Genomic DNA, 24,353 nt, shown 5'->3' on the forward strand with positions numbered 1-24,353 from the left:
CCTGCTAGGTTTGAACTTCAGGCTCTTGGGAAAGGATGCTGAAGACATCTCCTGGGGCCCATCTCTGTGGAGATTGCAAAAGACCAGCAACTGCCTGCTAAATGTTACAGGCACAGCCCAGACCAACAGCTCACGACTGGCACTGATACTTCTCCCCCATCTCCAAATTCAAATATAAAAGAATTGCCCTGACCTACTAGTTCCCCCCATATATTCACAAGAATGCACAGAAGCTCAAACCAGGGTAACCCAGCAATATTAAAATGAAGCATCAAGCAAGCAACACAAATACCAAAAAAGCAGCACAACACACAAACACACACTCAAACAAGCAAGCAAGCAAGCAAGCAAACAAACAAACAAACAAACAAACAAACAAACAAACAAACAAACAAACAGGACAGTGCTCAAAGAGTGTCCATAAAAAGAGAAGGCTATGCCTGCCTTTCCCTTGGAAAAATGGATCTGGGGAATATTCAAGAGCATGGAAGGGCAACAGAATAGTTTGGTGCAGCACTGATGAGGTTGTATCCAAGGCCACAGACGTCTGCGTGTGCATGGGAATCCCTGCTCTCCCCCCCCCTACAGACCCATTGCACCCCCAAAATCTATTCCAAGGTATTGGGCAATGTGGGATACAAGCCTCTAGATCAGCTTTGGGTGGTGCCCAGGGAGAGGATGCAGAACTCAGTTTGTGAAGTTGGGGACCACCTGCTGAGTTGGAGAGGGTGGTGAGCAAGCCCAAGCGGAAATGTAAACCTGGCTCTTGGGCATAGACTGCATGAGAGCACCTCCATCAGGGCTGGACTGTTTCCCCAAAGAACGTTTTGCACCTCAGCTGCATGTACTTTCCGCAACTATGCATGATTTGGAACAGAGCTGTCCTTCCAAGTGTTCTCCTTCCATGAATTCTGCAAGGCAATTCAATCAAGTAATGTCCACCAAAACGCATAAAGTGGTGTAATATGTATCCATATGGGTGAAAATAGCATGAAAGAATGGGGGGGGGGGACTGCCTTGCAAAAAAAAAGGGTATATTAGATACGATTACATAAAAATGCCTGTGTATTAGGAAAAAATTCACCCCAAAATGCTAATGAGCTTGTGTTTCTAAGCAAACAGATGTGGAATCATGAGTTTGGATTTGATATCCCACCTTTCACTCCCCTTCAGGAGTCTCAAAGTGGCTCACATTCTCCTTTCCCTTCCTGCCCCACAACAATCACTCTGTGAGGTGAGTGAGGCTGAGAGACTTCAAAGAAGTGTGACTGGCCCAAGGTCACCCAGCAGCTGCATGTGGAGGAGCGGGGAAGCGAACCCTGTTCCCCAGATTACGAGACTACCGCTCTTAACCACTACACCACACTGGCTCTGGAAAACGCATGGAGTAATTTGTCAGATGCTGACACACTGCCCTCCAGAATGCCTAGGCTAACAAGCAGCTGGATCAGTGGGGCAGGTTGTGTGTGTGGAAAAGGTGGAAGAGATGCAGGGGTTTCCCAATGGGAGTTAAAATGTTTTCATATAGGAGTGCAATGGAGACATGACGGGAAGCTGAGTGTCCGGAGATTCGGGAGGGATAAAACCAAGGGCTTCTTCATGCAGCTTGTAGTGAAACTATGGAACTCCCTCGCCCAGGAGGCAGGGATGACCACCTACTCTGCTGGCCTGAAATGCAGACCAGGGGCTGCTGGGCATGAGGGAGATGCTTTGCCTCTGCAGTGAGAGGCCACAATGCTTCTTAATGCCGGTTCCTGGGAATCCCATGTGAACCAGGGCCCTTGGTAGCCTGCAAGGAGGACCTGAGTGAACACCACTCTCCCCACTTGCGATTCTGGGCCAATGATGTTCAGAGACCTTCTGTCTCCTGCAGGGGAGGGAGATAGTAGCCATCTTGGCTGGTAGCCATGAACAGCCTTCTGCCCCAAAGATTGGTTTCTCCTTCCTTATCTTTCTTTTCATCAGGAAAACTGAGGTGGGCTCCCCTTCTTCATCCACCAGATGCACAAACACCCCCACACCCCCTTTATATCTGCTTTTAATCCAGAAAGAAACTCTGAAGGGCTGTCACAATGAAAATCATAGAATCATAGAGTTGGAAGAGACCACAAGGGCCATCGGGTCCAACCCCCTGCCAAGCAGGAAACACCAGCAGAGCACTCCTGACATATGGTTGTCAAGCCTCTGCTTAAAGACCTCCAAAGAAGGAGACTCCACCACACTCCTTGGCAGCAAATTCCACTGTCGATCAGGCAGGGGCAACCTTGTTTTCTCCTGCTCATCATGGGGAGGGCCAGGTGGTCTGTAGCCCCGGGAACATGATTTTGAGGGGGCATGAGCCAGATGCCCCCATGCTAGGATCCCTTCCTTGCCTGCTGCTAGGCGTCTCTGCCCATTGGAGCACAGCCTGGCCTTTCTGCCAGGACCCTGGGCTCACGCTAAATGGCCGCCCAGCTAAATTGTTCCCCCCTTGGTGTGGGAAGGTGAGGAGGCAGCACAGCATGGCCCTGTGAACCCTCGGTGCCCCATGCCTGCCCAGCAGCGATGGAGTCTAGAGTTGGGCTAGTGGGAAGTGTTTTGTTCACCCTCTGCACCCAGGCCCTGGTCCCACCTGCAAACCGCCATCAAAAGATGCCATGACACTGTGAGGAGAAAGCAAGACACAAAAGATTCATTTTCTGAGTTGTTCAACAGTGGAACAGAGCCCTTCAGAAGGTGCCTGATTCTCCTTTGCAGGGAGATTTTGAGCAGAGGTTGGATGGGGACCTTTCAGGGATGCTATAGCTGTGATGCCTGCAGTGCAGGAAGATGGACTTGATGATCCTTGGTGTCCCTTCTGTGAACCTATGATTCTGTGGTCTTTGGCTGCTCCTGGGCACGTGCCCCTCAGGGCTTGCCACATCCATCCTGCAAACAACGGTTGGCATCCCACAAGATTTCATCAGTCCTCCAGTCACCTATAAGTAGAGGGACCTTTCCTTCCCCAGTCAATTGCTCTTCCACTTGGCTTCTGGTACCTCCAGGATTCCCACCAACCTCCAGCCATGAAGATCTTCTGCCTCCTCTCTGTTGCCGTCCTCTTCTTGATGCTGCTGGCTCCAGGTATGGCCTTCTTCTCACATGCTTCTTCTCTGAGCAGCTTCACAGCTCTCCACTTTATTCGTTTTTAACTTGCCTTTGAGCACCACTTGCAGTGACTCCCATAGAGGTGGGATCTTGCCCCTCTGTCCTCCTGGAGAGTTTCCCAAATGGGGCTTCAGGTTGGACCCTGGGAGAAGAGGATGCTGGACTCGTTCGGCCCCCTGTGGCCAGATCCACCAGCCAGTCTCTTCTTATTAGCGCATTTATGTGATCCACGGAAGCTCTTCCTTTCAAATCTGCAATAATGCACTTCAGTAAACTAAGCTTCGTGATGGGTAAAAGAACGGGCCGGTTTCCTGGGCAAGGGGGCTTCTCTCCCCCAGTTTGCCAGTGGTCGCCCAGGGAAGCCGGTGACTCTGATGCAGCCTTCCCTACCACCTTGGCTCAGACCCTGTCCTGGAGGTGCAGGGAGGCAGCAGAAGGGACTGACTCTGTGCTCCAGCCCTGCATTTTTCCTGCACCAGATTTCCCCAACCTGGTGCCCTCCGGGTGTCCAAGCAAGCAGGGCCACAGTGGAATAAGTTGTGGAAGTTGTGGAAGGACAGTCCTGTGAGACAGAGCCTTCAATGTCTTCTTATTCTTCCTCCAGATTTCACCAGAGCCCAAGCTAATTGCAGGCCGAGATGTCAAAGGCGGGGAGGGATACTGCAATTTCGTAGGTGCTGGCCGCCCCGAAACACACTTTTTCAGTGTGGTCGCCAATGGTGTTGCCGTAGAGGTGAGTTAAATTAAATCTTAGTTTTCCTCAAAAATTAATTGTGTTTCATGACTCCAAATGCATGTGACGCATCTCTCTGCCCCCCCCCCCACTCCACTTGTTTCTTTATCTTTACATCCGCTGTGAGTTGGAACAATATTAGTGTGCAAACTGGGGGGTGACAACCCTTTCCTCTCCCCTTGCTGCCCCCATGAAAGCTCTCTGACCCCTCAGCCACAACTCCCGTTAACCTCCCTTGGCTGAAAGAACAGCTCTTCATGGCATGAAAGGGTGGGGGCTCAGTCACTGACCCTCCTCAAATAGCAAAGGCAACCTCTGTGAAACATCCCTGTGAAGGTGGTTATTGAATCACAGAATTGCAGAGTTGGAAGGGAAAGAGTTCAGTGCACACCAACACAATGATCTCCTCAAATGTGTCCTCTCCTGTGGTTGCTGTTTGCATAAAGAAGAAGGGAAAGTAATCACATTAGAAAAAGTGTGTGTGGCAGGCAAGCCCCACTCAAATTCCCCCAAGTGCATACATGAAATTGTCAGAGGTCTCTCCTACTGTCATAGAATATAATTGTAGTGTTCGGAGGGACCTAAGGGTCATCTAGTCCAACCCTCCGCAAAACAGACCATCTGTGTGCAATTGGAACTCTGACAATAGTTGGAGTCACTGGTTGGGGTTTTGAGAGCCACCACCAGCACCCGTTTTAATAGTGTTTTCTCTCACAGGATGGTAGTTCTGCCGATCTCCGGTGCAAGACGTCTGGTGAAAGGAAGACCACCCTGCTCTCCTCTGAGGTGCAGCTGCCTCGACTGCACCCCCATCTCTGCTGGGGAAGAAACCGCTTTGCTTGATGCTGCTGAAGGCGATGCTGGGAAGGAGTCAAGAGGGAGCCGTCCTGTCTGCTTGTCTACTCAGGAGTAAGCCCCACTATGGCCCATGGGGCCTGACTCCTTAGTAAATAGGCTCGGGATTGGAGCTTGGATTTGGTTTGCCTGCAAAAATGCTTTAGCTTCTTCTTTTTAATAAATGCAAGCATTGGAAACCTTTGTGTTGGTTCATGTTGTGAAAACGTGTGCTGGGATGAGGGCATATTTTTGGTCAGCCTCTCAGACCCTTTCTCTCTCTCTCTCTCTCTCTCTCTCTCTCTCTCTCTCTCTCTCTGCCAGTCTTTGTGGTTCTTTTCCAAACATGGCTTTGCACAAGGGCATTTCTCAAATTGTAGGCCCCCACCTCTCCCTGGGGTCTCCCTGCCCCTCCTCCTGCCCCTTTCTCTGTGTCTCCCCTCCAACTGACCTGCTTCCTTGGGCAGCTGCACAGAGAAGGATGTTTCACAAACAGGAATTGAGCAGAGATGCAAAACCCAAGGGGACATACCCTGCAACATTTCTCCAATGAAAATAGGGACATTCTATTCAATAGAAGTAGTATTAGTAATAGTAATAATAATAATAATAATAATAATAATAATAATATTCACCCATCTGACTGGGTTTCCCCTGCCACTCTGTGTGGCTCAAATATATATACAAAATCATCACAACACATTAAACATTAAAAAACCTCCCTATACAGGACTGCCTTCTGATGGCTCAGGGGTCACACAACTCCACACTCTCCAACTTTTCTCTGATGGAAATGGGGAGGCCCTTAGGAAAATTGGGACATTCTGAGATCAAGCCAGATGAACTTGGACAGCTTCTGTAAATCCAGGACTGTCCCTGGAAGATGGGGACACTTGGAAGGTTGGAAGGGCGTGGAGGAAGAAGACGGGGGCCATGAAGGAGAGGGTGGGGAAGAGAGAGCCTTGTGGACAGGACCAGCCCAAGACATTTGAGCCTCTGAGGAAAACCACAAAATGATGCTTTCCAGCCCCCACCCAGCCCCCACCCAGGGAAGAAGGGGTGAGTTGAAATCTACATTAGGATCAAGGGGGAGGAAATCAGCAACTCCTCCAAGCCGCCAAGATGCATTTCTTGGGGCTGAAACTGATGCCCCTGTGGATCCTGCCACCCGAGGTGGGCACTGCCCCTTTCCTCATGAGTGGACTGGCCCATCTGTTGACCTCTGTCCTTCATGGCAGGGAAGATAGAGACAGGGGGAGGGTGGGAAGCAGAGCTGGGGGGGAAAGTAAAGCAATGGGTGGGGGACACCGTGGACCACACAGCAAGGTTTTCCCGAGGCTTCTAGGCAAGGCATGCATACCTGCCAACATTTCTCCAGTGAAAAGAGGGTTGTCCTGTTCCTTCATCATCATCATGAGGTTCTTACTTATAACCCACCCTTTGGACTGGGTTGCTCCAGCCACTCTGGGCTGCTTCCAATATATAAAAAACAGAATAAAAGAGCAAACATTTTTTTGGGGGAAAAACACCCCTATACAGGACTGCCTTCAGATGCCTTCCAAAGGGTGTAATATTTCTTACAAATGTTACAGGCACTGCCCAGACCAACAGCTCACAACTGCCCAAGTGGAAATGCTGGCACAAGAAATGGATCTGGAGTACTGTGGTCTGTAGCCCCGAACACATGATTTTGAGGGGGCATGAGCCAGATGCCCCCACGCAAGGATCCCTGCCTTGCCTACTGCTGGGCATCTCTGCCCACTGGAGCCCAGCCTAGCCTTGCTTCCGGGACCCAGACCCCACGCTGAATGGCCACCCAGCCAGTGTTGGGGGGGAGGTTGCACCTGCCAGGAGCTGCCATGGCCAAGCAGGCTCCCCCCTTGGTGTGGGAGTCTAGAGTTGGGCTAGTGGGAACAGTTTTGTTCACCCTCTGCGCCCAGTCCCTGGTCCCGCCTGCAAATCGCCCTCCCCCCCCCCAAATCAAAAGATGCCATGCCACTGTGAGCAGAGAGCAAGACACAAACCAACAGATTCACTTTCTGAGTTGTTCAGCAGTGGAATGGAGCCCTTCAGAAGGTGCCTTATTCTCCTTTGCAAGGAGATTTTGAGCAGAGGTTGGATGGGGACCTTTCAGGGATGCTATAGCTGTGATGCCTGCACTGCAGTGGGTTGGACTTCATGATCTTTGATGTCCCTTCTGTGAACATATGATTCTGTGGTATTTGGCTCATCCTTGGCAAATGCCCCTCAGAGCTTGCCACATCCATCTTGCAAACAACGGTTGGCATCCCGCAAGGTTTCATCAGTCCTCCAGCAACCTATAAGTACTTGGACCTCTTCTTCCCCTGGCTATTGCTCTTCCACTTGGCTTCTGGTACCTCCAGGATTCCCACCAACCTCCAGCCATGAAGATCTTCTGCCTCCTCTCTGTTGCCGTCCTCCTCTTGATGCTGCTGGCTCCAGGTATGGCCTTCTTCTCAGATGCTTCTTATCTGAGCAGCTTCACAGCTCTCCGCTGTATTCCATTTAAACCTGCCTTTGAAATTCACTTACTCTGACTTCCAAAGAGATGGGATCTTCCCCCTCTGTCCTCCTGGAGAATATCCCAAATGGGGCTTCAGTAGGATGCTGGGAGAAGAGGATGCCTCACTCGATGGGCCCCCTTTGGCAGATCCACCAGCCAGTCTCTTCTTATTATCTCACTTATAAGATCCACGGAAGCTCTAGCTTTCAAATTTGCAATAATGCGCTTCAGTTTCCTGGGCAATGGGGCTTCTCTCTCCCAGTTTGCCAGTGGCTGCCCAGTTAAGCCAGTGACTCTGACACAGCCTTCCCTACCACCTTGGCTCAGACCATCTCCTGGAGGTGCAGGGAGGCAGCAGAAGGGACTGGCTCTGTGCTCTAGCCCTGCATTCTTCCTGCACCAGCTTTCCCCAACCTGGTGCCCTCCGGGTGTCCAAGCCAGCAGGGCCATGGTGAAAGAAGTTGTGGAATGTGTAGGAGGTCAGTCCTGTGAGACAGAGCCTTCAAAGTTGTCTTTTTTCCCCTTCAGATTTCACCAGAGCCCAAGGTTACTGCATTCAGAGATGTCGACAGCAGAATGGGATACTGCAATTTCATAGGTGCTGGCCGCCCCGAAACACACTTTTTAGGTGTGGTCGCCAATGGTGTTGCCGTAGAGGTGAGTTAAATCAAATATTAGTTTTCCTCAAAAAATTGTCAGCTGTGTATCATGACCCCAAATGCATGTGACTCATCTCTCTGCCCCCCCCACTCCACTTCTCTCTTAATCTCTACATCCACTGTGAGGGGGAACAATATTAGTGTACACACTGGAGGGTGACAACCCTGTCCTCTCCCCTTGCTGCCCCCATAAATGCTTTCTGACCCCTCAGCCACAACACCCCTTAGCCTCCCTTGGCACAAAGAACAGCTCTTCGTGGCATGAGAGGGTGGTGGCTCAGTCGCTGATCCTCCTCAAATAGCAAAGGAAACCTCTGTGAAACATTCTTGTGCAGGAGGTTACTGAATCACAGAATTGTAGAGTTGGAAGGGAAAGAGTTCAATGCGCACCAACCTGCACCAACAAAATGATCTGGTCAAATTTGTCCTCTCCTGGGTTTGCTGTTCACAAAAAGGAGAAGAAGGAAAAAGAACCACATTAGAAACAAAGTGTGTATGGCAGCCAAGCTCCGTTCAAATTCCCCCAAGTGCATACATGAAATGCTCAGAGGTCTCTCCTACAATCATAGAATAGAAATGTAGCGTTCGGAGAGACTGAAGGGGTCATCTAGTCCAACCCTCTGCAAAACAGACCCTCTGTGTGCAATTTGAACTCCGACAACAGCAGCTCTTCTGCCTCCCAGTTGGAGCCACTGGTTGGGGTTTTCAGAACCAGCACCAGCAAAGTTTTTAACAGTGTTTCCTCCTCTCACAGGGGGTGGGTAACTCTGCCGATCTCCGGTGCAAGACCTCTGGGGAAAGGAAGACCACCCTGCCCTCCTCTGAGGTGCAGCTGCCTCGACTGCACCCCCATCTCTGCTGGGGAAGAAACCGCTTTGCTTGATGCTGCTGAAGGCGATGCTGGGAAGGAGTCAAGAGGGAGCCGTCCTGTCTGCCTGTCTACTCATGAGTAAGCCCCACTGTGGCCAGTGCGGCCTGACTCCTGAGTAAATGGGTTCGGGATTGGAGCTTGGATTTGGTTTGCCTGCAAAAATGCTTTAGCTTTTTCTTTTTAATAAATGCAAGGATTGGAAAACTTTGTGTTGGTTCATGGTATGTAAAAGTGTGCTGGGTTGAGGGGATATTTTTTGGTCAGGCTCTCAGACCCTCTCTCTCTCTCTCTCTCTCTCTCTCTCTCTCTCTCTCTCTCTCTCTGCCTCTCAGTGGTACCATCCAGGCTTTGTGGTTCTTTTCTAAACATGGCTTTGCATAGGGACATTTCTCAAATTGTAGGCCCCCACCTCTCCCTGGGGTCTCCCTGCCCCTCCTCCTGCCCCTTTCTCTGTGTCTCCCCTCCAACTGACCTGCTTCCTTGGGCAGCTGCACAGAGAAGGATGTTTCACAAACAGGAATTGAGCAGAAATGCAAAAACCTAGGGGACATACCTTGCAACATTTCTCCAATGAAAATAGGGACATTCTATTCAATAGTAGTAGTAGTAGTAGTAGTAATAGTAATAGTAATAGTAATAATAATAATAATAATAATAATCCACCCATCTGACTGGGTTTCTCCAGCCACTCTGTTTTTTTTATTTTTTATTTTTTATAAATAATATTTATTAAGGTTTTAAGGCTTACAAAAAGTAAAAGTAAAAACATCATATTAAACACCAACAAAAACGACACATCATAATAAGAAAAAAAGAGGGAAAAAAGAAGAAACAAGGAAAAATAAGACAAAAAAAATCCATTAAAAAAAATAACACTTCGAATCTTCCCATAACTTCCGTTAGCTTGTTTCCTTGACCTCCTCACACCTCCCTTTTTTGTATTCTAGTTCAGTTAACTATTTCAGCAAATCCTTTCCATCTTTTCCAATTTTTGTCCTATAATTTATCTTAATGTAATATAACTTTACTTTCCCTCCTTTCACCAATTACAGTCTATTTTTTTCTAATCCTTTATAACATTTCTGCTAAAACCACATAACTTCATTCCAGCATCCTTCTAACATTCCTTGATTTTACAATGTTTCTGTAAATAAACTTTAAATTTTTTCCAATCTTCTTCCACCGACTCTTCTCCCTGGTCTCGGATTCTGCCAGTCATTTCCGCCAATTCCATATAGTCCATCACCTTCATCTGCCATTCTTCCCTGGTGGGTAGATCTTGTGTCTTCCAGTACTTTGTGATAAGTATTCTTGCTGCTGTTGTAGCATACATAAAGAAAGTTCTATCCTTCTTTGGCACCAATTGGCCGACTATGCCCAGGAGAAAGGCCCCTGGTTTCTTCAGAAAGGTATATTTAAATACCTTTTTCATTTCATTATAGATCATCTCCCAGAAGGTCTTAATCCTTGGGCACGTTCACCAAAGGTGAAAGAATGTGCCTTCAGTCTCTTTACATTTCCAACACTTATTATCGGGCAAATGATAAATTTTTGCAAGCTTGACTGTTGTCATGTACCACCTGTAAATCATTTTCATAATATTCTCTCTTAAGGCATTACATGTCGTAAACATCATACCTGTGGTCCATAACTGTTCCCAGTCAGCCATCATAATGTTATGTCCAACATCTTGTGCCCATTTAATCATAGCAGATTTCACCGTTTCATCCTGTGTATTCCATTTCAACAGCAAGTTATACATTCTTGACAGATTCTTAATTTTAGGATCTAACAATTCTGTTTCCAATTTTGATTTTTCCACCTGGAAGTCATTCTTTTTGTCCAAATTATATGCCTCCATTATCTGATAATAATGAAGCCAATCTCGCACTCTATTTTTTAATTTTCAAAACTCTGCAGTTTTAATCTGCCTCCCTCTTGTTCCAAGATTTCCCAATATTTCGGCCATTTGGCCTCCATATTGAGCTTTTTCTGAGCCTTTGCTTCCATTGGTGACAGCCACCTTATTTTCAAGCAAATCCTTGTATCTTATCCAAACATTAAGCAGTGCTTTTCTGACAATATGGTTTTTAAACGCTTTATGTGCTTTGACCTTGTCATACCACAAATATGCATGCCACCCAAATACATTGTTAAAACCTTCTAAATCCAGCATGTCAGTGTTTTCAAGAAGCAGCCATTCTCTCAGCCAGCAAAAAGCAGCTGATTCATAATAAAGTTTTAAGTCCGGCAGGGCAAATCCACCTCTATCTTTAGCATCAGTTAGTATCTTAAATTTTATTCGAGGCTTCTTGCCCTGCCAGACAAATCTAGACATATCTCTCTGCCAGATATTCCCCAGCCACTCTGTGTGGCTCAAATATATATACAAAAACATCACAACACATTAAACATTAAAAGACATTCATATACAGGACTGCCTTCCGATGGCTCAGGGGTCACATAACTCCACACCCTCCAACATTTCTCTGATGGAAAAATGGGATCATCTTAGGAAAAGTAGGACATTCTGAGATCAAGTCAGATCAACTGGGAGAGCTTCTGTAAGTCCAGGACTGTCCCTGGAAGATGGGGACACTTGGAGGGTTGGAGGGGCGTGGAGAAAGAAGACGGGGGCCATGAAGGAGAAGGGGGAAGAGAGAGCCTTGTGTGCAGGACCAGCCCAAGACCTTTGAGCCCCTGAGGCAAACCACAAAATGGTGCTTTCCAGCACCCACCCAGCCCCTACCCAGGGAAGAAGGGGTAAGTCGAAATCTACATTAGGATCAAGGGGGTGGATATCAGCAATGCCTCCAAGTCGCCAAGATGCATTTCTTGGGGGCTGAATCTGATGCCTGCCACCTGAGGTGGGCACCGCCCCTTGCCTCATGATTGGGCTGGCCCAGAATGTTGATCTCTGTCCTGTGTGGCAGGGTAGGAAGAGACAGGGAGGGTGGGAAGGGGAGCTGTGAAGAAGGAAGGCGATGGGTGGGGGGCAGCTTGGCCCCCACAGCGAGGTTTCCCCCAGGCTTCTAGGCAAGGCATGCATACCCCCCAACATTTCTCCTGTGAAAAGAGGGATGTCCTGTTCCATCATCATCATCATGATGTATATTGTTTATAACCCACCCATTGGACTGGGTTGCTCCAGCCACTCTGGGCAGCTTCCAAGATGTAGAAAACCCTGGTGCTCCTCTTCTCTTGCTTGCTAGCAAGTTGGCATCCTGCTCCACAAGTGCAGCCTGTGAGGTGTTGACACCTGGAGGCTTAGGCAAAAAGGTTTCTCATCTTGCTGGGGATCAGGGAATGCCCTGCACCCCTTCCAATTCTTGGGGTTCTGAAGCCACAGAGGGTTAGAATCTAAGAGAGGAGTTTGCTGAGCTGGTGAGACAACTTTCTTTGTAAGACTAGCACCTTCGCTGTCCATTGGAGTGTCCTCATCAGCATCTCAAAAGAATAAGGCAGGTGGGAAGAGCTGCAACTAAGAGGGATGCTACAGGCTAATAGGTGAGCCATTCCACCATCCTCATCCCCCAGTTGATAGGCAGGGCAACAGTGGTATTATTATTATTATTATTATTATTATTATTATTATTATTATTATTAACAACAATTAGATTTCTAAACAACCCTTCATCTGAGGACCGCAGCACAGTTCCAAATACTAAAACATCAAAATATTAACAAAGTAAACAATAACACCCCAAACACAGTTTGAAAGACAATAGATTTTTTCATTAGCCAAATGCTTTAGAGAAGAGGAATGTATTTCCCTGGTGCCTAAATGAGCAGAATTAGCCTTCTGGGGAAGAGCATTCCACAAACAAACCAGAGAAAATACCTCGTCTCACAGTGCCACCCTCTGGACATTTTGCAAAGGAGGCACATGAAGAAGGGCTTCTGGTGATGATCTCAGATCCAGGTCAGTTCCTACGGGGAGAGGCCGTCCTTGAGATTTTGTGGTCCTGAGCCCATGAGGTGTGTGAGAACTGAGTTGGAAGCAGCCTGGAAGCTGGAGACACAGGACTGCCTTCAGATGCCTTTTAAAGGGTGTTATATTTCTTAACTCCTTGACTTGGAGGTCACATAACTGCATCCCCTCCAGCTTTTCTCCGATGAACAGAGAGACATGCTAAGGAAAAGAGGAAAGTTCTACCCTGATGGTGGGACCTTTTCTGCTTGCTAGTGAAATGGTCCCCCGATCCACATCAGCAAACGGCAGGGTGTGGACCTCTGGGGCCTGGGTCTCAGGGTCCTCATATTCTTAAGGAATCCTCGTGTGTGCTAATTGCCACCTTTCTCCAGCTCCCAATCGGTGAGGATGGTTTTCTCCATGCTCAGCAATTTGGGTGCAGTATAACAATATTTTCAAGGAATCCTCACATGTGCTTTTTTGCCCCTTTTCTCCAGCTCCATCCCTGAATCTGTTTGCATGGAAAGGGGTCTCTGTGGCATTGCTGCTCCCCAATCCCACCCACTGTCCCCCAATATCACCTTCCCAAGTTCACTGTGCTGAATCTGGCTGTTGCTTCACTCAACTTTGCTGCCTGTGGGCATCCGCTTGTCCATTAACTTGAAGCAAGACCAGGTGGGGAAATGGGACTTAGCCCTGTGACCACAGGTTCCCCACCTTGCCTGCTGGGTTAGAACTTCGGGCTCTTGGGAAAGGATGCTGAAGACATCTCTTGGGGCCCATCTCTGTGGAGATTGCAGAAGACCAGCAACTGCCTTCCAGATGTTACAGGCAGTGCCCAGACCAACAGCTCACAACTGCCCAAGCAGAAATGCTGGCAAAAGAAATGGATCTGGAGTACTGTGGTCTGTATCCCTGAACACATGATCCTGAGGTGGCATCAGCCAGATGCCCCCATGCAAGGATCCCTGCCTTGCCTACTGCTGCTCATCTCTACCAATTGGAGCACAGCCTGGCCTTGCTTCCGAGACCCTGATTCCACGCTGAATGGCCACCCAGCCAGTGTTTGCGGGGGGGGGGGGGGTTTGCACCTGCCAGGAGCAGCCATGACCAGGCAGGCTCCCCGCATGGTGTGGGAAGCTGAGAAGGTAACACAGCACGGCCCTGTGCACTCTCTGTGCCCCATGCCACTTGGCTTCTGGTACCTCCAGGATTCCCACCAACCTCCAGCCATGAAGATCTTCTGCCTCCTCTCTGTGGCCGTCCTCCTCTTGATGCTGCTTGATGCAAGTGATGTTCAGAGGCAGGTTTAAATTGAATACACACACAGCGGAGAGCTGTGAAGATGCTCAGAGAAGAAGCAACTGAGAAGAAGGCCATACCTGGAGCCAGCAGCATCACGAAGCAATTGCCAGGAGAAGGAGAGGTCCCTCTACTTATACGTGGCTGGAGGACTGATGAAACCTTGTGGGATGCCAACCGTTGTTTGCAGGATGGATGTGGCAAGCCCTGAAGGGCATGTGCCAAGGACCAGCCAAAGACCATAGAATCATAGGTTCACAGAAGGGACACCAAGGATCATCAAGTCCATCTCCCTGCACTGCAGGCATCACAGCTATAGCATCCCTGAAAGGTCCCCATCCAACCTCTGCTCAAAATCTCCCTGCAAAGGAGAATCAGGCACCTTCTGAAGGGCTCCGTTCCACCATTGAACAAATCAGAAAGTGAATCTGTTGGTTTGGGTCTTGCTCTCTGCTCACAGTGGCATGGCATCTTTTGATTTGGGGGGGGGCGGTTTGCAGGTGGGACCAGGGACTGGGCGCAGAGGGTGAACACTTCCCACTAGCCCAACTTTAGACTCCATTGCTGCTGGGCAGGCATGGGGCACCGAGGGTTCACAGGGCCGTGCTGTGCTCTCTCCTCACCTGCCCACACCAAGGGGGGAGCCTGCCTGGCCATGGCTGCTCCTGGCAGGTGCACCCCCCCCCAACACTGGCTGGGTGGCAATTCAGCCTGGGGCCAGGGTCCTGGCAGCAAGGGCAGGCTGGGCTCCAGTGGGCAGAGACGCCCTGCAGTAGGCAAAGCGAGGATCCTTGCGTGGGGGCATCTGGCTCATGCCCCCTCAAAATCATGTGTCTGGGGCTACAGACCACAGTACTCCAGATCCATTTCTTGTGCCAGCATTTCCGCTTGGATTTACAAAAGCTCTCCAAGTTGATCTGAATTGATCTCAGAATGTCCCACTTTTCCTAAGACCATCCCCATTTCCATCAGAGAAATGTTGGAGAGTGTGGAGTTGTGTGACCCCTGAGCCATCGGAAGGCAGTGCTGTATAGGGAGGTTCTTTATAGTTTAATGTGTTATGATGTTTTAGTATATATATTTGAGCCACACAGAGTGGCTGGGGAAACCCAGTCAGATGGGTGGAGTATAATAATCATAATCACAATCACAATCACAATCACAATCACAATCACAATCACAATCATAATCACAATCACAATCACAATCACAATCACAATCACAATCATAATCATAATCATAATCATAATCATAATTTATTATTTATACCCCACCCATCTGGCTGAGTTTCCCCAGCCCACTATTATTATTATTATTATTATTATTATTATTATTATTATTATTATTATTGCTACTACTATTACTACTACTATTATTGAATAGAACATCAATATTTTTATGGCAGAAATATTGCAGGTATGTCCCCTAGCTTTTCCAGCTCTGTTCAATTCCTGTTTGTGAAACATCCTTCTCTGTGCAGCTGCCCAAGGAAGCAGGACATTTGGAGGGGAGACACAGAGAAAGGGGCAGGAGGAGGGGCAGGGAGACCCCAGGGAGAGGTGGGGGCCTACAATTTGAGAAATGCCCTTGTGCAAAGCCATGTTTGGGAAAGAACCACAAAACCTGGATGGCACCACTGACTGGCAGAGAGAGAGAGAGAGAGAGAGAGAGGGTTTTCACACCATGAACCAACACAAAGGTTTCCAATGCTTGCATTTATTAAAAAAAAAAAAAAGCTAAAGCATTTTTGCAGGCAAACCACATCCAGGCTCCAATCCCGAGCCCATTTACTCAGGAGTCAGGGCCCACTGGCCCCAGTGGGGCTTACTCCTGAGTAGACAGGCAGACAGGACGGCTCCCTCTTGACTCCTTCCCAGCATCGCCTTCAGCAGCATCAAGCAAAGCGGTTTCTTCCCCAGCAGAGATGGGGGTGCAGTCGAGGCAGCTGCACCTCAGAGGAGAGCAGGGTGGTCTTCCTTTCCCCAGAGGTCTTGCACCGGAGATCTGCAGAGTTACCCCCCCCCCCCACCTGTGAGAGGATGAGACACTGTTAAAATGTGTGGTGGTGCTGGTTCAGAAAACCCAGACCAGTGACTCCAACTGGGAGGCAGAAGAGCTGCTGTTGTCAGAGTTCAAACTGCACACAGAGAGTCTGTTTTGCAGAGGGTTGGACTAGATGACCCCTGGTCCCTCCCAATGCTACATTTCTATTCTATGGGTGTAAGAGAGACCTCTGGGCATTTCTTGTATGCACTTGGGGGAATTTGAGCAGGGCTTGGCTGACACACACCCTTTTTTTTAAATGTGGTTCCTTCTTCTTCTTCTTTATGCAAACAGCAACCCCAGGAGAGGACATATTTGAGCAGATCATTGTGTTGGTGTGCACTGAACTCTTTCTCTTCCAACTCTACAATTCTGTGATTTAATAACCACCTTCACAGGGATGTTTCACACAGAGGTTGCCTTCACTATTTGAGGAGGGTCAGCGACTAAGCCCCCACCCTCTCACACCAGGAAGAGCTGTTCTTTCAGCCAAGGGAGGCTAAGGGGAGTTGTGGCTGAGAGGGTTGGGGACCTTTCATGGGGGCAGCAAGGGGAGAGGACAGGGTTGTCACCCCCCAGTGTGCACACTAATATTGTTCCCCCTCACAGTGGATGTAAAGATTAAGAGAGGGAGGTGGAGTGGGGGGCGGACAGGGGGATGAGTCACATGCATTTGGGGCATGATATACAGCTGACAAATTTTTGAAGAAAACTAAGATTTGATTTAACTCACCTTAACGGCAACATAGCAAGGGAGGACACCGAAATATTGGCCTTTGGGGCGGAAGGCACCTAAGAATTTGCAGTACCCCTTTCTGCCTTGCACATCTCAGAATGCAAATACCTTGGGCTCTGGTGAAATCTGGAGGAAGAAAAAGAAGACTGTGAAAGGCTCTGTCTCTCAGGACTGTCCTTCCACACTTTCCACAACTTCTTCCACAACGGCCCTACTGGCTTGGACACCCGGAGGGCACCAGGTTGGGGAAATCTGGTGCAGGAAGAATGCAGGGCTGGAGCAGAGAGTCAGTCCCTTCTGCTGCCTCCCTGCACCTTCAGGACAGGGTCTGAGCCAGGGTGGTAGGGAAGGCTGCGTCAGAGTCACTGGCTTCCCTGGGCGGCCACTGGTAAACTGGGAGAGAGAAGCCCCCTTGCCCAGGAAACTGGCCCGTTCTTTTACCCACCTCAAAGCTGAGTTTACTGAAGCGCATTATTGCAGATTTGAAAGGAAGAGCTTCCGTGGATCACATAAATGCGTTAATAAGAAGAGACCGGCTGGTGGATCTGCCAAAGGGGGCCCATCGAGTCCAGCATCCTCTTCTCCTAGCAACCTACTGAAGCCCCATTTGGGATATTCTCCAGGAAGACAGAGGGGGAAGATCCCACCTCTTTGGGAGTCAGAGCAAGTGATGTTCAGAGTCAGGTTTAAATTGAATACAGCGGAGAGCTGTGAAGCTGCTCAGAGAAGAAGCATCTGAGAAGAAGGCCATACCTGGAGCCAGCAGCATCAAGAAGAGGACGGCCACAGAGAGGAGGCAGAAGAGCTTCATGGCTGGAGGTTGGTGGGAATCCTGGAGGTACCAGAAGCCAAGTGGAAGAGCAATTGCCAGGGGGAGGAGAGGTCCCTCTACTTATAGGTGACTGGAGGACTGATGAAATCTTGTGGGATGCCAACCGTCGTTTGCAAGTTGGATGTGGCAAGCCCTGAGGGGCATGTGCCCAGGAGCAGCCAAAGACCACAGAATCATAGGTTCACAGAAGGGACACCAAGGATCATCAAGTCCATCTCCCTGCACTGCAGGCATCACAGCTATAGCATCCCTGACAGCTGCCCATCCAACCTCTGCTCAAAATCTCCCTGCAAAGGAGAATCAGGCACCTTCTGAAGGGCTCTGTTCCACTGTTGAACAACTCAGAAAGTGATTCTGTTGGTTTGTGTCTTGCTTTCTGCTCACAGTGGCATGGCATCTTTTGATGGTGGTTTGCAGGCGGGACCAGGAACTGGGCTCTGAGGGTGAACAAAACCCTTCCCACTAGCCCAACTCTAGACTCCATCATTGCTGGGCAGGCATGCGGCACCGAGGGTTCACAGGACCGTGCTGTGCTACTTCCTCACCTGCCCACACTAAAGGGGGGGGCGCCTGGCCATGGCAGCTCCTGACAGGTGCACCCCCCAAACACTGGCTGGGCGGCCATTCAGCGTGGGGCCACGTCCCGGCAGCAAGGCTCCCCCCTCCCCATTCTTGCGTGCTATTTTCACCCACATTGATACATATTACACCACTTTATGTGTTTTGGTGGACATTATTTGATTGAACTGCCTTGCGGAATTCATGGAAGGAGAATACTTGGAAGGACAGTTCTGTTCCAATTCATGCATTGTTGCAGAAAGTACATGCAGCTGAGGTACAAAAACATTTTTTGGGGAAATAGTCCAGCCCTGATGGAGGTGCTCTCATGCAGTCCATCTCCCAACACCACACCTGCTTGGGGGCCCAACTAGAAGGGCCTTTGGCCTCACCCAGCTGCAGGGCTCTTCTCAGTCCTGAGAATCTTATGGAAACATTTCCACTTGGGCTTGCTCACCACCCTCTCCAACGCAACAGGTTGTCCCCAACTTCACAAACTGAGTCCTGCATCCTCTCCTCTCCCTGGGCACCACCACATTGCCCAATACCTTGGAATAGATTTTGAGGATACAGTGGGGTGGGGTCTGAAGGGGACAAGAGCTGGGATTACGGACTTCCGGGTTGGCGCCTCCGGCAATGGCGGAGCTCCTCCTTTCGGGAGGAACTTGCTCTGTGGAAAGCAGGGTCTGACCGCCACGGTGAAGGCGGAGACCCACTGAAATCACAAGCGGGAGAAGCTTGTGAACCTGGGATTCGGCTGGCACCTTTTGTGCCTCCCCTACTCGCGGGGAAACCCTGTTTTGGGGATCCGGAGCAACGTGGGGTGAGTGGTGCGGTGCTTCCAATTGACTGCTTCTTCACGGAGTGAAGCCGCATTGCTGTTGCCGGAGAGCGCTGACTTTTTCCTGTGGACAATTGGACTTTAAACAACTACCCGTGAGTAGAACGGAAAGTTGGATCTTTAAATACCTTAATTTGGGACCGAAACGGGAAGGTCTTAAACAGGAAGTCCGCCTTCCTCTTTTGTAAATAGATTGAAGCAAAGACGTTACAAGCTAAAGTCTTTGAAAGCTTTTGGCAAAGGATTAAATTTCCATCGGTTACAATTACAAACCCCCCCTTGGAAGCAGGAGAAGAGGGGGGAAATTTTGAACCTAGCAACCCTGCAGGAGAGAGTGAAAAATCAAATTACCACTGCTCTGAACCTGGAAACGGGCTGCCAGAAAGAGTTCATTAACTGCGAACAGAACGTAATTGACAGCTAGCTAAATAAGAGAAAGATACTGTTTCCATTGTCCTCTTCTGCGTTTAAAAAGTAACTGAAAATTGAAACTATCTGGGGACTTTAATATTACAGGATTTTAATATTTTTTGGGAAGCCGCCCAGAGTGGCTGGGGAAACCCAGCCAGATGGGTGGGGTATAAATAATAAAATTATTACTATTATTATTATTTCCCTTCCAACTCTACAATTTTGTGATTCAATAACCACCTTCACAGGGATGTTTCACATAGGTTGCTATTGCTATTTGAGGAGGGTCAGTGACTGAGCCCCCACCCTCTCACACCAGGAAGAGCTGTTCTTTGAGCCAAGGGAGGCTATGGGGAGTTGTGCCTGAGGGGTCAGTGAGCTTTCATGGGGGCAGTAAGGGGAGAGGAAAGGGTTGTCACCCCCCAATGTGCACACTAATATTGTTCCAACTCACAGTGGATGTAAAGATTAAGAGAGAAGTAGAGTAGGGGGGGGGGCAGAGTGATGAGTCTCATGCATTCGGGGTCATGATACACCACTGACACATTTTCGAAGAAAACTATGATTTGATTTAACTCACCTTAACGGCAACACACCAAGAAACCACACCGAAAGCGTTGCCTTTGGGTTGGCCGGCACCTAAGAATTTGCAGTACGCCTTTCTGCAGTGAACATCTCAGAATACAAAAACGTTGGCCTCTGGTGAAATCTGGAGGAAGAAAAAGAAGACTTTGAAGGCTCTGTCTCTCAGGACTGACATTCTACACTTTCCACAACTTCTTCCACCATGGCCCTGCTGGCTTGGACACCCAGTGGGCACCAGGTTGCGGAAATCTGGTGCAGGAAGAATGCAGGGCTGGAGCAGAGAGTCAGTCCCTTCTGCTGCCTCCCTGCACCTCCAGGACAGGGTCTGAGCCAGGGTGGTAGGGAAGGCTGCGTCAGAGTCACTGGCTTAACTGGGCAGCCACTGGCAAACTGGGAGAGAGAAGCCCCCTTGCCCAGGAAACTGGCCCCTTCTTTTGTCCACTGCAAAGCTGAGTTTGCTGAAGTGCATTATTGCAGATGTGAAATGAAGAGTTTCCGTGGATCACATAAATAAGGTAATAAGAAGAGACTGGCTGGTGGATCTGGCCAAAGGGGACCCTTCAAGACCAGAATCATATTATCTCAGGGCAGGGGGCCCATCGAGTGAAGCATCCTCTTCTCCCAGGGTTCACCTGAAGCCCCATTTGGGATATTCTCCAGGAGGACAGAGGGGCAAGATCCCACCTCTTTGGGAGTCACTGCATGTGGTGCTCAGAGGCAGGTTTAAATGGAATAAAGCAGATAACTGTGAAGGTGCTCAGAGAAGAAGCATGTGAGAAGAAGGCCTTACCTGGAGCCACCAGCATCAAGAAGAGGATGGCAACAGAGAGGAGGCAGAAGATCTTCATGGCTGGAGGTTGGTGGGAATCCTGGAGGTACCAGAAGCCAAGTGGAAGAGCAATTGCCAGGGGAAGGAGAGTTCCCTCTACTTATAGGTGACTGGAGGACTGATGAAATCTTGTGGGATGCCAACCGTTGTTTGCAGGATGGATGTGGCAAGCTCTGAGGGGCATGTGCCCAGGAGCAGCCAAAGACCACAGAATCATAGGTTCACAGAAGGGACACCAAGAGTCACCTAATCCAACCGCTGCAATGCAGGCATCAAAGCTATAGCATCCCTGAAAGGTGCACATCCAACCTCTGCTTAAGTCTTCCTGCAAAGGAGAATCCGGCACCTTCTGAATGGCTCCGTTCCACCGTTGAACAACTCAGAAAGTGAATCTTTTGGCTTGTGTTTTGCTCTCTGCTCACAGTGTCATGGCCCAACTCTAGATGCCATCGCTGCTGGGTAGGCATGGGGCACAGAGGTTTCACGGGCCGTTCTGTACTCCCTCCTCACCTGCCCACACTAAGAGGGGGCACCTGGCCATGGCAGCTCCTGGCAGGTGCACCCCCCAAACACTGGCTGGACGGCCATTCAGCATGGGGCCAAAGTCCTGGCAGCAAGGCTCCCCCCCCCATTCTTGCGTGCTATTTTCACCCATATGGATACATATTACACCACCTTATGCATTTTGGTGCACATTACTTGACCGAACTGCCTTGCGGAATTCATGGAAGGAGAACACTTGGAAGGACAGCTCTGTTCCAAATCCACCATAGTTGCAGAAAGTACATGCAGCTGAGGTACAAAACGTTTTTTGGGGAAATAGTCCAGCCCTGATGGAGGTGCTCTCATGCAGTCTATGCCCAAAAACCAGGTAATCTCCCAACACCACACCTGCTTGGGGGCCCAACTAGAAGGGCCTTTGGCCTCACCCAGCTGCAGGGCTCTTCTCAGGCTCAGTCCTGAGAATCTTGTGGAAACATTTCCGCTTGGGCTTGCTCACCACCATCTCCAACTCAACAGGTTGTCCCCAACTTCACAAACTGAGTTCTGCATCCTCTCCCTGGGCACCACCCAAAGCTGATCTAGAGGCTTGTATCCCACATTGCCTCGGAGAGGAGGGTGCTGGACTCGATTGGCCCCCTTTGGCCAGATCCACCAGACAGTCTCTTCTTATTACCTCATTTATGTGATCCACGGAAGCTCTTGCTTTCAAATCTGTACTAATGCACTTCAGCACATTCAGCTTTGTGGTGGGTAAAAGAATGGGACAGTTTCCTGGGCAAGGGGGCTTCTCTCTCCCAGTTGGCCAGTGGTCACCCAGGGAAGCCAGTGACTCTGACGCAGCCTTCCCAACCACCTTGGCTCAGACCCTGTCCTGAAGGTGCAGGGAGGCAGCAGAAGGGACTGACTCTCTGCTCCAGCCCTGCATTCTTCCTGCACCAGCTTTCCCCAACCTGGTGCCCTCCGGGTGTCCAAGCCAGCAGGGCCATGGTGGAAGAAGTTGTGGATGGTGCAGAAGGTCAGTCGTGAGAGACAGAGCCTTGAAAGTCTTCTTTTTCTTCATACAGATTTCACCAGAGCCCAATGCAATTGCATTCAGAGATGTCGACAGCAGAGAGGGATACTGCAGTTTCGTAGGTTCTGGCCGCCCCGAAGAACACTTTTTCAGTGTGGCCGCCAATGGTGTTGCAGTAGACGTGAGTTAAATCAAATCTTTGTTTTCCTCGAAATTTAGTCAGCGGTGTATCATGACCCCAAATGCATGAGACTCATCTCTCTGTTTCCCCCCCACTCCACTTCTCTCTTAATCTTTACATCCACTGTGAGTTGGAACAATATTAATGTGCACACTGGGGGTTGACAACCCTGTCCTCTCCCCTTGCTGCCCCCATGAAAGGTCTCCAACCCTTTCAGCCATAACTCCCCTTAGCCTCCCTTGGCTGAAAGAACAGCTCTTTGTGGTATGAGAAGGTGGGGGCTCAGTCACTGACCCTCCTCAAATAGCAAAGGCAACCTGCGTGAAACATCCCTGTGAAGGTGGTTATTGAACCACAGAATTGTAGAGTTGGAAAGGAAAGAATAGAATAGAAATGTAGCATTGGGATGCACCAACCCTCTGCAAAACAGACTCTCTGTGTGCAGTTTGAACTCTGACAACAGCAGCTCTTCTGCCTCCCAGTTGGAGTCACTGGTTTGGGTTTTCAGAACCACCACCAACATCCATTTTCACAATGTTTCTTTTTTTTATAAGATATTTATTAAAGTTTCAAAGGTTATAATAAAAACAAAACACAAACACGAAAAATAACAAATATAAAGAAAATACAAACCTGAAAACAATTTAAAAAACAAGTAAAATTTCATTCCCTTATTTTCTTATAACTTACTTCCCAGACTTCCTCATACCTCCCCTTTTTGTATTCCAGTTCTGATTATTAATTCAGCAAATCCTCACCCTTAGTTTTCATTTAATTTTCAACCTTTCTTTTCTTTTTACTTAATCATTACAGCTGAAAACCACTTAATTTCTAAACCAACATCATTCTAACATTCATAAATTTTACAGTGTTTCCCAAGATAGTCCTTAAATTTCTTCCAATCCTCTTCCGCCATCTCTCTTCCCTGGTCTCAGATTCTGCCAGTCATTTCTGCCAGTCCCATATAGTCTATCACCTTCATCTGCCACACAATGTTTCCTCTCACAGACAAATAACTCTGCCGATCTCCGGTGCAGGACCTCTGGTGAAGGAAGACCACCCTGCTCTCCTCTGATGTGCAGCTGCCTCGACTGCACCCCCCATCTCTGCTGGGGAAGAAACCGCTTTGCTTGATGCTGCTGAAGGCGATGCTGGGAAGGAGTCAAGAGGGAGCCGTCCTGTCTGCCTGTCTACTCATGAGTAAGCCCACTTTGGCCAGTGGGGCCTACTCCTTAGTAAATGGGCTCGGGATTGGAGCCTGGATGTGGTTTGCCTGCAAAAATGCTTTAGCTTTTTCTTTTTAATAAATGCAAGCATTTGAAACCTTTGTGTTGGTTCATGGTGTGAAAACGTCTGCTGGGTTGAGGGGATATTTTTCTCAGCCTCACTCACCTCACAGAGTGTTTGTTGTGCGGCAGGAAAGGAGATTGTTAGCTTCTTTGAGGCTCATTAAGGGGAGTGAAAGGTGGGGTATCAAGTCCAAGCTGTTCTTTATCTGAGGACCACAGCTCAGTTAAAAATTCAAAAACTGCAAAATACATATCATATTAACAAACCAAACAAGAACACCCCACACATGTAAAAGATCATAGATTTTTTCATTAGCACAAGGCCTGGGAGAAGAGTCATTTGCCTGGCACCTAAGGGAGCAGAATGAGACTCCCAGGGAAGAGTATTCCACAAACAGGGAGCCACCACAGAAAAAACCTCTTCTTGCAGTGCCGCCCTCCAGACCTCTTGAAAAGGGGGCACATGAAGAAGGGCTTCTGATGATGATCTCAGGGTCCAGGTCAGTTCATATGGGGATGGTCCGTCCTTGAGATTCTGTGGTCCTGAGCCCATGTGGTTTGAGAGAGCTG

General features: G+C 49.0%; 3 long non-coding RNA genes across 4 annotated transcripts in view; 2 read left to right on the forward strand and 1 right to left on the reverse strand.

Annotated features, from left to right (window-relative positions):
* Positions 1-24,353, reverse strand: part of LOC310842168 — a 77,126-nt gene that overhangs the window by 40,141 nt on the left and 12,632 nt on the right. The gene's annotated exons all lie outside the window — the stretch shown is intronic.
* On the forward strand, positions 2,888-4,893 carry LOC310842092. Its single transcript, XR_014562851.1, has 3 exons — positions 2,888-3,102; positions 3,731-3,859; positions 4,577-4,893. It is a non-coding gene; the product is annotated as an uncharacterized lncRNA (long non-coding RNA).
* LOC310842123 overlaps positions 7,055-24,353 on the forward strand; it is a 52,224-nt gene continuing 34,925 nt past the window's right edge. For both annotated transcript variants that reach the window (XR_014562893.1, XR_014562894.1), the window contains exons 1-2: positions 7,055-7,156; positions 7,746-7,874. This is a non-coding gene — a long non-coding RNA (uncharacterized lncRNA). The remainder of the gene's footprint in view (positions 7,157-7,745; positions 7,875-24,353) is intronic.

This window comes from Podarcis gaigeae (assembly GCF_964106915.1).
Source record: "Podarcis gaigeae genome assembly, chromosome: 3".
Taxonomy (NCBI): domain Eukaryota; kingdom Metazoa; phylum Chordata; class Lepidosauria; order Squamata; family Lacertidae; genus Podarcis; species Podarcis gaigeae.